The following is a 13,212-nucleotide window of genomic DNA, read 5'->3' as shown; positions in this document are numbered from 1 at the left end:
GGTATACTTTAAATCCTTTAAAATGAATGTAGGTTTCATTTGTAAAGTGTGTTTCAGAAATGAGACAAATGTCTATTTTTTCAATGTCTAGGACAGTCTGCAGTTCTTGTTGATGCTGCAGTAGTCCATTTGCATTCCATTCCATTATCCTCAGACTATCTGACATTAAAATTCTTAGGAATAGCTCCTTTGGTGCTATATTCTAATCTAGTAATACGCTCATCCATTTTGGTCAGTGTTTCCAGTATTTGTTGGAGAGTGCTCTCAATGTTAGAGCTGTGTTTTGGGTTAGTACTTTCAATTTCTATATTACCTCTAGCAGCTTGGCTGTAGGTTTTTTTGTTTTCGTTGGTTTTGTATATCGGATTCTGCTGCTGCACCCTTTGTGGTTGTTTAGGTATTGTAGTTCTCTTATTTCGATTGTCTTTTAACTTCTGCATTTCTTTTGCTACCATGCATCCTCTGTAGTTTGCAGGATGACTTTCTCCACAGTGGACACATTTTGGTTGGGCATTTTTAGGTTTATCACAATCGATAGTCAGGTGCTTTCCGGTACATCTAACACATCGTGGTTGCTTTGCGCAATATTTTTGCGTATGACCAAAAGCTTGGCATTTTTTGCATTGAGGCACGAGTCTGGATTTTCTTAACGGCAAAATCTGAACTCTAACTTGTAATATATCAGAAATTCCGAATATTTTATCGATATTTTCATCGTGTCTGAATGATAACATGAACATATTAAGAGGTTGTTTAGTATTATACTTTAGCTTGGGTGTAGCTTCGATGAGCTTATAGCCACGTCTCCTCATTTCTTGGACAATATTATTAGGCTTTACAGAATGATGTAATCCAGTGGCCATTACTTTAATGGGCCTATTTTGCTTGTTTTCATAGGAATGCCATGAATATTTCTTATCATTTAATGCTGCGGTAAGCAGTTTAAAATCTTCCTCTTTTTGTACATTAATTTTTATAGTTTTGTCGTTGATGACTTTTATTTGAGAATTTTGGTAGCTAAGTACCATAGCATGAAGATCGTTAAAGTTGTTCTCCCCTTCTACTATAATCGGTGGGGGTTTCTCAATTATTTTAGGTTTTTCAGGACTTTTTGTGTTGTTATATTCTTCTCGTGGTGGTGTTAGGGAAGTGTCCATTTTCCTCTTTTTCCTGTTTTTCGCACGAATCCACTCTGTTTCCTGTGCAAGATCATCTTCGTCTGTATGATACTCAACCGTCTGTTTATCGATATTGTTAGACAGTTTTTTCTCGAGCAGTGTATATTTTTCATTTAATTCATCAAACATTTTTTGCATGTTAATTAGCTGGTTTTGTAGTTGACGAGTTGCTTCCAAGGCCTTGTTCTTCTCGGCCTCAGATAATTTCCAACTGCTAAATAGCATTTGTTCATTTTGTGAACGTTGATAGTTTTCTTGAAACAGCACATTATCCTGCTGTAATGATATCGCTTCATTTTGCGATTGGTATAAATCTGGTTGTGGAAACATTTTATTGTGTTTCTACTTGAATTTCCATTTTACACTGAGTCACGAGCACAGTTTTATATGGAATCTCTATTCAGAAATTTTAAATGATTTAACAAAAACAATTAGCAAATAAAAATTAACTACTTACTCAGACTATCGACAATCTGGTAATTTTTTTCATTTCATTGACTGATCACTTTATCACTAATTGGTATTTTATCGCTTTCGATAATGATGTGTCTTATCTATTTCAATTGTTTATTAATAAATTTATTTGCAGCACTGAAAAACTCTTTGTAAACACGGAGAGCCAACACGTCGCTATCGCGCATGAAAAAATTATTGTATAAATTTTTTGTCGAAAAACTACGTCTTTTAGAGTTTATACAATTCCTCGTGAGAAAGGCAATTCCGGGGACGCTCCAGTTCATGAAAAATGACGAATTAATATTATTTTTAATGTTTGGTATTATTTTAAGTGTTAAAATTCATTTAATATTTAAATCAAAATACAACTTAAATATTTAAAATGTATTTGTTTCGTTAAAATCATAAAAATTTAAGTACAACTTCTTACGTGACTACAAAGTACACACACTCTCTTTTTTATTTGAAATATCTATTCAGATCAATGTATTGTATTTTAATATTTATTTTGATAATTATTCAGGAATGGATCGATATTCTATTCACTAACTATATATTATTACCTAGTCTACAAAATAAAAAAAATATTACTTTTTCACTTAATTAGGTTTGTCGAACTTTCTTCGATAAAATTAAATGAGAACTTAACTGAAAATAAATTTACCATTACTTTTAAAAATCCAGCGGAGCGGTATGTTCATTTTTCATTAAATTTACCGTGAAACATTTATTAACAGCAAGAGAAGTGGACAAAAACGTAAATTTCCTTTAAACCAGTAGTTCTCAAAACCCAATTAACAATGAAACATACCCGGCGGCGGCTGGTTGACCAGTGTCGCTTCATAGTCCAGAAAAATAAGGTTTTTGTCGGCACACTTGAGCAGCCAGGTTGCAAATGGATTTTTTGGGTACTATATACCTAATATATTATAAATACAAAATGCCCGTCACAGTTCGGACGAGAAACTTAGTTATTAACAAATAAGGGTCAAAAATGAATTTTTTGAATTTTCGTCTGAACCTTTTTTGTTTTGGAAAGTGCAAAATAAGACTAACATTCCAAAAATAAAAAATGTGCTATAACTTTTGCGAAAATGGTATTAAGACTTTCATATTGCACAAAAAGTTGAGTCAAACATTCCATAAAATGCACAAAAAATTTTAAGACGAGTCGTCAATTAGTTTAAATTTTATTCAATTTGTTTATCGCAAAGAGCTTTTTTTTCGCAATGTTATTGTTCAGAAAATAATAATGACATACCAATTCTGTGGAAACCACATGCAAGAATAATAGTTATGTTTTTAGTATGTTAGTAAAAGTATTGAAAAAAATCGTTAAAAAGTCGTTTTTATCACTCTGAAAATTGTTAGTAAACTAGAGTAATTTTTGGCTTCTAAACAATTTGAATAATTTTGTTAATATTGACTATAGAGTAAATCTACTTTAGGATTTCAAAAGCTGGTATTTTTATACGAATTTTCAGAAAAGAATCTTTTGCCTAGGTTAATTAGGTTCAAAGGTAGCCACTTTTATTATTTAATTCTCAGTTACTTCTACATACATCAAATTCTCCTGTAACAGTGTTAGTTACCATACTACTCCGAAACGGCTTGGCCGATTTTTATAAAATTTTACACGTTTATCCTGTAGGACGTTGAAGAGGTTTTAATCTATTTTTTATACCCATAAATTATAAGCAGGCTTGCTTCCTGAGGTTTTTTTTTATTTTTTTTTTGACAAAATTAATTTTGACTTAATTTTATAAGATGTAGAATTAAAAAATACATTCAACCTTTAATTTTCACTCTTCTATCACCAACCCCTATTTGTTAATAGCCATCTATAAAATTCTCATATATATTTACATCTATAAAATTCTTCTGTCACAGTATTAGTTTCCATAACTCTCCGAGACCGCTTGACCGATTTTTATGAAATTATATATGTATATTCGGTAGGTCTTAGAATCGGTCGTAATCTATTTTTCATATCCCTGAGTGGTAAGGGGAGTTCCCCCTAACATTTTGTAATGTTAGGTGGGGTTGTATGTACATAACGTACTCTATAAGACTACGAGTACATACAAGTTAAAAAATTATGATCAAAATCCATCAACAAGTTCCAGCGATATTAATCGCAGCATATGTTTGTAGAATCAGTTTCATTTTTTGAGTGCACGTATTTTAGTAATTCCCCTCAACCGACCACGAATTAATTCCGTTAGGACGCCATTTTTAAAGCTTTATTAACCACTGTTTTGAGGTTCAAAGCTTACTCAAACTTTTGCACATAACCTATATATCTTCAACTTCAAAATGGCTCTAGTTAGGTTGCTTTATTGTTATAAACAAAGTAGCCGTCAATTAAATAAAAAAGTGGCTAATTTTGACCGTAATAAACCTAGGCGAAAAGTTTTTCTTTGAAAATTCGTATAAAAATACCAGGTTTTCAAATTCCATTGTAGCTTTAGCCTACAGTCAATATTAACAAAGTTATTTATTATATTATTAGCAAATTGTTTATGAGCCAAAAATGACTCTATTTTAGTAAAATATTTTCTGAGTGACACAAATGACTTTTTAATGATTTTTTTAAATTCTTTGAAAATATGACTATTCTTCTTTCTGAACAATAACATTGCGAAAAAAGCTCTTTGGGATAAACAAGTTGAATAAAATTTAAACTAATTGACGCATCGTCTTAAATTTTTTTGTGCATTGTATGGACTCTTTGACTCAACTTTTCATGCAATATGAAAGTCCTAAATTCATCTTGCCAAAAGTTATAGCAAATTTTTTATTTTCGAAATTTTAGTTTTATTTTGCAATATCCGAAGCAACAAATAATCGTACCAAAATTTAAAAAAACGCTATTTTAAACCTTGGCTTACCTACTAAAAGAAAAATATTATAAATAAGACATTTAATTACCTTATTTTTACCTGCAGCGATTTAAACAAGAAAACTCTCATTTTTGACCCTTCTTTGTTAATACTATTAGTATTAGGTATACACTACCCAAAAAACCCATTTGCAACCTGGCTGCTCAAGTGTCCCGAACATGGTATATTTTTGCTTTATTTCCCTGGTGTATCTCAAAAACTTTATAAAGGCCGGTTTTCACGCAACGTCTTATTGTACGTTTTTTTGGATAGCACAAATCCGATACAATAAAACGTGGCACGTAAACAGCAAAACGTACGTCTTGGCGAATCGAAATAAAATTTAATGTCAGATTGAAGATAAATATGATGGGAGAAGCATAATTTTGCGGGAACTGATAGAATAAAACGTTACGTGAAAACACATGTTCATGTAAGTTGTCCGATTTGACTTAGTTGACGACTAGTTCCATTGCACTATTGCAGTTCGCTTCATATTCCCTAAAAAAAAGCCTAATAATGTTAAACTTGCGGCAATCCATCCATGATTTTCTCGGGGAATGCATTGAATTATATAAAAATGTCTTGTGGCAAGTAAAAAAAAATAAAGACTAATATAGTAACTGCAATAAAAAGACGCCAAGTGTAAAAAAACTTATAAAAAATACAAAGAAATAGACACGGTGTAAATAAAGGAACAGGTACAAAAAAATAAACTCGTTGAGAGCGGTTTAGAAAAGGGAGTTGAAAAAAGTTAAGGAAAGACTGCAAATTTTATCAAAAGCCGAACAAAAATTAGATTCTATTACTCTACTTTTGAATGAAATATTTGCAACTAAAATCACACTAAATTTTCTCTTTTATTTTCACCACTGTAACTTATTAAAATAAATATCATAGAAGTTTTCAGGGACCTTAGGCCCTCGGTAATAATGTAATCTTTAATTCTTCGTTTAAATTTTTGAAAAATAATTATTAGTTTTCTCAGTATTCGAAAAAAATTAATACATTTAAAACACATTGAAAATTTTGACTTGTGTCAAAATTTTCATTTTGCTGCGTTCCCCTTAAGAAAAATGTTAAGAATGTTGCAAGATTTCTCCGCTACTCGCGCACGATCGTTTCTCGTATCCTCTCGAAGTACTTGCACACAGCGAATTCATTTATCTTCCATTTGCTTTGTAAAGTGTAGACTGTGTTTTTAACCCTCCGTTAGTCGCTAGGACAAACGGAGCATCAAGAGTCGCTACGGTGTCAGAGACCGACAATTTAAAAAAAAAATAGTTATTGCTATAAAATTCATACAAATATTTTATATTGTGTATAGGAATGACTGAAAAATATTTTTGAAAATGTTTTGTTGAAAAACAACAGATATAAAATGAAAAACCCTAGTATAACAATATACATATTGTTATTTGTAATATAAAAATATTCGCTAGGAACCATTTCCCATAATTCCAACAAACGTTTTTTTTTTTCGGCTTCAAAGGACATCTATAAATAAGATTTGACCAAAACTTACCGATAAAATGCAATAATAAGATGCTAAATCTTTCCCTGAACTGCAAGTTATGCCAATAAAGTAATAACCCCACCGTTAGTCGCTACGGAGTCTTGCACCGAAAATAGCTATAAAACTCGCACAACTGTACCCAAGTAGGTAAGAATGTATACTAACACGAGGTAAGTTGATAGGAAGAGGTACAGAAAGTGGCGATAGAAAAAACCAGTTATTTTGTAAATCCCGAATGAATAATTCTGTCGTCGGTGTGTGACACCGATAGCAACTAACGGAGGGTTAATAGATGTCGCTCTTGTGTCTGTTGCGGAGCTAAATAATAATGTACCTAGTTTTATTTAGATTTATTGCCTGTGTATATTATTATGCTATTAAAATATTAATATTTTATCTCTTTCTTAGACGAGCTATGCTCTTTGTTATATGCTGTGTTCAGTCTTGCTGCTAATCTGTTTATTTTATTCTTTATTTTTACCTCGCCACCACTTCTCTATTCTGCACGTATTTTTAATCTCTTTTTTCCTATTTTTGTCGTGGATGAATCAACTGAATTATTTCAAACATGCTATGGAGCGTACAGGGAAAACCTCATGCGAACTAAATTGGAATTTTTTAAAAACGCTACCGCTCTTCACGACAGCGGCCGTGAAAAGTAGTAGGCAGGTACTTTTAGAGGATTATTGCTGCTAACTGCTGTGGAATACTAAAGTAAGATTTATTTATGATAATTCACAGAAGGCAAACCCGCTTGCAATGTACAACCATACTGATTCTAATGGTTGAAACGGAGTTATAACTAAGTTTTCTACTGGCTCCGGCGGTATTGTTGCGACCAGTTTACTGTACTTAGATATCTTGAATACATTATGTTTAAGGTAGGTAGTTTACGTTCTCGTATAATAAATATATATGTTGTAAACTTAATATTGTGTTACAGAAGGGTGATTTTTCGTGTTTAACCCTTAAACGCCCAACCTTTTTTAGGTTCCATGTACGCCCAAGGGTGGGTAAAAAATGTCCACCTCGAAAATAGCTAATATATTTATTGAGAGTTGTTAAAAATGGATTAAACTTAAGAATCTTATGATTAATAAACACAGCATCTTCTAAAATATTAATATAAACAATTTACAAACCTTAAAACAAAATTACAATGTACATCAAAATTAACATACCAGTAATTCAGATTTGTCGATTTTCTACATATTCTTTCTTTCAGCCTCCTCATTGGCGGATAATTATGTAGATTATGTAATTATACATCGATAATTATATGGATTATCTTCCTAACAACGAGAAATTATATAGAAACCTTTAGTAACAAGTTTTGCCAAGGGTGTACTTTTTATGCCCATCCACATTTAACTCAAGATGCTGCTTTTATTTTCAAAAATATTGGTAGAACCAAATTAACATTCGATAATGGGCTGTCTTTTTAACAATAAAAAATTTAAAAAAAAATTTAAACACATAATAAATATGTTACAAAGGAATACGCATTAGGTGGACATTTTTTACCCACCCTTGGGCGTTTAAGTGTTAATAGGTAAAAAGATTACCTATAAATATCCCATTACATTAACCATGACAGGCAAAACTACATAATATATCTTTAAGCGAAAACATATCAGTAAAATATATAGTATACTTACTTGTTCCATTTTATCTTTTCCATGGGTCATGACTCATTTTCGAGCAAGTTAAATCAAAACATAATGTGAAACGTATATCATTGATACGTACCTATGTGTAGTATCCTTGATAGGTAGGTCACCTACTGTCAGTGGTAACAATTAGGAAATGGCTATTATCCAGTGGACGTATTTTATAAAGTAATTTTTTTGAAGTGCTTAATATTTTATCACTCTATTGAAGAGAATTATGAACTCAACATTAAACAGCTTGAACATGAACATATACCGACTATTACTAGTATAAAGATAAAATAGAATGGTAAAAACCAAAAAGTTAAACACTAAACTCCAAAATAAACAAATAAGTTTTCATTCGACAGAACTATAGTCACACTCATAAATATTACTTGTCACGTTTGCGCAAAAAAAAAATAAATAATTTACTATTTTATTGGAAAATCAGCCACAATTTAAGTTAAAAATAAAATTCATTGACGTTTTGACTTCCAATTCGGAAGTCGTTATCGAAATTTTGGAAAGGACACCGCACACATCTTATGGAAAATATAATGTCATTCAAATTCAATAAAATTTATATGAATAGATTCGTTTTAAATTAACGGTCAATTCTTATCATTTCGCCAACTCTTAATTATGATTAATTACGGCGCAAATTGCAATTAAAGTTTATCGAAATCACATTTTTGGAGTTCATAAATGTGTCAGTTACAATCACTATTGCTCTGGGTGCTATTCAAAACAGCTTAAACCCCGCTGGGCCTAAGCGGATTAGTGAAACTAATCCGCTGATTTATGGAGTACCTACCGATAATTTGGGTATTTTAAAATATTTTTTCTCTAACTTATGTACGTACCCATTTGATTTCAGATTTATTTATATTAATTTCTGCTCTTATTATTGAAAATACAGAGTTGGCGCAATGATAAGAATTGACCGTTAATTTGAAACGAATCTATTCATATAAATTTTATTGAATTTGAGTGACATTACATTTTCCATAAGATGTGTGCGGTGTCCTTTCTCAACAAAATAGTAAATTGCCTAATATGCCACCACAAAGAGCTTCAGAACAATATTAAACAATAAATAGGGACTTACCGGAGATAATTAAATTGAGAGGACAGTAGTCAGTCGATATAACCGTAATTTATGTTTGAAAATTAAAATTACAATAATAAGATAAATATAAAGACTAAAAGTTAAATAATTTGAAAAAACAAATAAACAATATTTTACCTCCAATATTATGAAAGACATCAGATACAATTTCCAATCTCACCAAATGTAATAATGACGTCATATAAACTCGTCACTAATTCAAGCCAATGAAATGTTCGCTGTCTGCGAACATCGAAATCTAATTACTCCCTATTATATTTTTTCAAATTTATAATATGGCAACAAAAGGAAAATTACGTGCAACTTTTTCGTTTGACTTTTCCTATTGGACCGTGCATCGTGCAAGTTCGGAAGAGCGACACCTAGTTTCATAGCTCGGCAACATTTTTAACACTTTTAATTATATTGGCCAATTATATTAGTCCTGATTACTGGATAATTGTCAAAGACCATAGTCCAAAAAAGAATAAGAAGAAAACGTAAGATTGGGTTTATGTTATTAAAAGGTAAACACTGTACTACAGTAAAACTTGTCAGTAACGCCCACTAAAAATTAAGGAACTATTGGCCGATATAGAAAGGTGGCCGGTATTTCCAGTTTTTGTAGTCCACAAATACATAAAATATAATTGGAACTTTGTTTATTTTGTTAATAAAAGCAAATATAATATAATTATATACATAAACGGAAACTACTAAAACTACTTTAATATCCTAATATAAAACAAAACTATACTACGGAAAAAACAGATTCATGTTAAGCTTTTTTAAAGAATTTTTCAACTTACTTTTATTTTTTTATGTCTTTTGATAATGAGTTTTTACACCAAATTTTTCGGCCAACTTTTTTGAATTGTAATTATATTTAAAAATAGTGACAAACGTTTCTCTTTTACACCACTTTTACGACATTTTATTATAGGATTTTAAGAACCTATTGTGACCACCGACCCGATGCAGGTTATTTAATCTCCTGTTTAGGCAGTTACAATAGGTCCTAATAAATAGTGCTGGGAATTTCCATCAACAAATAGACAAAATTATTTTAACAAAATTACTTTGGCCAACATTCACATTCAATTTCTATAAAATGGGCTATAAAAATATGTGATTATTTTATCCGCGTTCGTATTATAAAGGTGGCCGTAAATAGCAGGTCATAAATAAGGGAATATACATATAATTGGTTTGGGGAATTTTGAAACCGTCCGTAAGTACAGGTGGCCCACACAACACAGGTTTTACTGTACAAGCAAAATACCATTGATTATTTCATTCATAGGAGATTCTGACCAATAGAGAGCTACAGAAATCTAAATTAAACTGATAATTTTTGATAATTTCCCGTCGTCAAGTATATTACGTCAGATGCCCTTCGTTGCTATGAAAAAATACATTCAATGATATTAATGAAAATTGATGTTTTAAAAATTATAAAAGTGATGACTTTCAACCGTAAAATATTTATAACAACTGTGTTTTTAATAAATTGTACTAATATATAATTACATAAATAAATTACAATAAAATTTTGGTTTTGAACAGTTTTATTCATGAAATAATCGCAACAAATTGCACTCGATCTCTAAAATTAATATATAATTTTTCCCCCGTGACACTTTGACATAATTTTACTCGCCTTCGGCTCGTGAAATTAAAACTGTCAAAGTGTCACTCAGGAAAAATTCAATAATTTTAGAGGTCTTGTGCAATTACTACTGATAATTGCATATCATATCAATATTGTGGAGCAACATTTAATTTTTACAATTTATAACACATCATTTGCGAAATCCCATTTTTTCAATGACAGTAGGTATAGAGGCCAATAATTTAACAATTTCAATTAACAGTATGAATTATTTATGAAATATATGTTATGAAAGTTGCAAGATTTTTCCGCTGTACGTGCACGATGGTTCTCATATCCCTTCCAAATACCTACTTGCACACAGCGAATACATTGTTGATTTTGTAAAATAACTAAATAATATATAAAAACCAATGTATTTGTAAATCTTAGTCGAACTAGATAATAAAGATATTTTAAACTAAAAAGGGTAGTTCCCTGGGTTGGCTGTATACCATATAGTTAAACAAACTCTAACATGAAGTAAAACCACTTCTACATAAATATGTAATACGCATAATTTACTAAAATCTTAAAAAAGCCCAATGGATTGAATAAAATATGTTCGAACGAACATTTTCGGACCTATCAGTCCATCATCAGTAAACCTAAAATAGAATAAGTAAGTAATCCCAATAATTTTCACTAGTAATACCACTAGAGGTCAAATTATTTCCGGAAATTTTTTTGAGATCATGAATATTTTGAAAATTTCCCGAGTCGCAGACGAGGGAAATTTTCTAAAAATATTCATGATCAAAAAAAAATTTCCGGATATTAATTTGACTTCGCGTGGTATTCGGTAAGAAAATTCCACACCAAATTGTGGTGGGAAATCAAATATTTTTAAAATTTATTTCAACAATGCAAATTATTTTCTTTTACGGTTACATACCTACAGGAACAGATTACATAATAATATTCAGTTTGTTTTCACACCAATGGACTCTTAGCGTATTAAACTATTGATTACCACTGATTGTAGTAGCTCAAAAGTGCCATTTAGGGACAAAAAATATAATATTATTATATTTTATAGTTACTTGAGCTTAGGACAAGTGGTAGAAAATTATAATTTTAGAGGTTTTTCGGGAAGCTGCATGAACAGATTAATAGCGCGCCATAGCTTTGTCAGCAATTATTTAGGCTTTCAAATTCGTAATTTCTACTCATTGTAGTTGCATGGGAATACCATGTCAAGATAGAAAGTAGTATATTCTTCAATTTTACATAAGTTTTGAGTAACTACAAGTGATAGAAAATTATTTTTTGGCGTTTTTCTTAACGTGCGTTATGCGCGTTTTAATGGTATGAAATTCATAACCAGCGTCAGCAAGCATCAATCATAGGAGGCTGTGATCATTATATTTTGACACTTCAAAACATTCAAAAAAACTCGCGTTTTGTTACAATAAATAATATTGCACAGTCAGTAAAACCAATAAAATTCTTTGTTTAAAAAATGAATCGATTTGAAAATCATACAATATGCAAAATATGCGTGAAATTATCTGATGTAAAGATCAATCATCGTACCATGGCTTATTTATTTGAATTAATAGAGGATTGTGGCTTCAACTTGAAGAAAGAAAATCTGTTCCAAATTGTCCACGAATATTTGCGACTAAACTACGCAAAATTGAAAGTACTGAATGGGAAAAAGGTAAATAAATTAGTGTCTAAATATTATATATATTTTATTAGACAGAGAAACTTAATTGAAAACATTCAAAGTCCTGCATTTTCGCCATTAAGAAGAGAGGAGGTGTCCGAAGAATATAGAAAACATCTTAGCTTTGTAACTAAAATGAATCAAAACTAAATTATGTAAACAAATAAAAACCAGTCTGTTAAAAATGTTCTGTTATTGTAAACGTCAAAAAATTTCCACTATAATTCGCTGTTGGGTACCCCACGAGCAAAAAATTTCCGATAAAATACCTCCGTTGCCATAGTGATCTGTCAAAATAACGTATTTTGATTGGTTCAAAATTACAGGTGTGGAATTTTCTGTTTTATTCTTCCAGCTCTCATTCTTTCACGCCCATATTATTTCAGAAAGAAATCTACTTTAATTTTATTCCTTTTTCTGGCTGTCGAATCCCACCTTTTTTTGGTCACTTGTGTCTAGAGCTTACTTAGCCGGTACTCTATTCTATTCTTCTTTCTTTCTTCTTCTCTATTCTACACTTTCTTTACTTTATTTCAAATTGCATACTAATTTCGACAATCTTTACTCTCAAAGACAAGTGTAGTGTAGCATTAGGACGGCACTTGAATCCAAAGACCCTCATTGATTGTACTAAAGAGATACTCTCACATTTCTACTTGATTATCTCTTATCCGGGCAACACATATTACTTACGTAACCGGGCAACTCGGGTCCGTTGGGCCCACCACTATTCTTGAATGTACTACTCATATTTACCCATATGTTTCCAATATTCTTTTTTGATTTTTTATTAAAGTTAAATTTAAATTGTCTAGATTAAAAAAGGATGTTACAATTATAATGGGAGATTTTAACGCAAAGGTTGGAGACGAAAAAGTAGAAGAATATACAGGAGGATATGGTCTGGGCAACAGAAACGAAAGAGGTGACAGGCTTATCGAATTTTGCCAAAACAATAATTTTGTCATAACTAATACATTGTTTAAAATGCCAAAGAGAAGACTATATACCTGGAAGTCACCAGCAGATCAAGAAGGGAGAATTGTAAGAAACCAAATAGATTATGTATTGATTAGACAAAGATACAAGAACGCAAT

This window comes from Diabrotica virgifera, chromosome 8 (genome assembly GCF_917563875.1).
Source record: "Diabrotica virgifera virgifera chromosome 8, PGI_DIABVI_V3a".
NCBI classification, from domain to species: Eukaryota; Metazoa; Arthropoda; class Insecta; order Coleoptera; family Chrysomelidae; genus Diabrotica; species Diabrotica virgifera.
The sequence above is the reverse complement of the archived record's forward strand: the minus strand, read 5'-3'. Positions refer to the sequence as shown.